Consider the following 966-nt stretch of genomic DNA (forward strand, 5'->3'; position numbering starts at 1 on the left):
ATGTGAAATCGTTCACTGATCACGAATATCGTATTTAAAAAAATTACAAAAATTTATTTTTCAAAATAATCAAAAAAAACCGAAAAATCACAAGAGTAAAGTACCATTATTTTAAACAATATGTCGTTCTAAATGCTTAATCCCTATGTAAAAAAGTTATCTAAGCAAGAATATGTAATTGAAAAAAATTAGAAAAATTTATTTTAGCCGTAAATCGAAAATAATGGGGACACCGGAGCTGTTCGAAGCGCCGAGACGCGCCGCGTACGGCCGAATATTTTCTAAGTCCCAACGTACCGATCAAGAGTAAAGTACCATTTTCCTACATTAGATTTCGTTCTAAATGCTTAATCCCTATGTAAAAACGTTAGTTAAGCAAGAATATCGTATTTTTAAAAAAATCTAATGATAGGATTTCCCAGAAAATTGAAAAAACCGAAAAATGTCAAGAGTAAAGTGCCATTTTCTGACATTAGATTTCGTTCTAAATGCTTAATCCCTATGTAGAAACGTTAGTTAAGCAAGAATATCGTATTTTTAAAAAAATCTAATGATAGGATTTTTCAGAAAATTGAAAAAACCGTAAAATGTCAAGAGTAAAGTGCCCTTATTTTAAACAATGTATCGTTCTAAATGCTTAATCCCTATGTAAAAAAGTTATTTTAGCAGGAATATGTTATTGAAAAAAATTAGAAAAATTTATTTTAGCCGTAAATCGAAAATAATGGGGACACCGGAGCTGTTCGAAGCGCCGAGCGCGCCGCGTACGCCCGAATATTTTCAAAGTCCCAACGTACCGATCAAGAGTAAAGTACCATTTTCCTACATTAGATTTCGTTCTAAATGCTTAATCCCTATGTAAAAACGTTAGTTAAGCAAGAATATCGTATTTTTAAAAAAATCTAATGATAGGATTTCCCAGAAAATTGAAAAAACCGAAAAATGTCAAGAGTAAAGTGCCATTTT

The sequence above is a fragment of the Megalopta genalis genome, unplaced genomic scaffold (genome assembly GCF_051020955.1).
Source record: "Megalopta genalis isolate 19385.01 unplaced genomic scaffold, iyMegGena1_principal scaffold0094, whole genome shotgun sequence".
In the NCBI taxonomy this organism is placed as follows: Eukaryota; Metazoa; Arthropoda; class Insecta; order Hymenoptera; family Halictidae; genus Megalopta; species Megalopta genalis.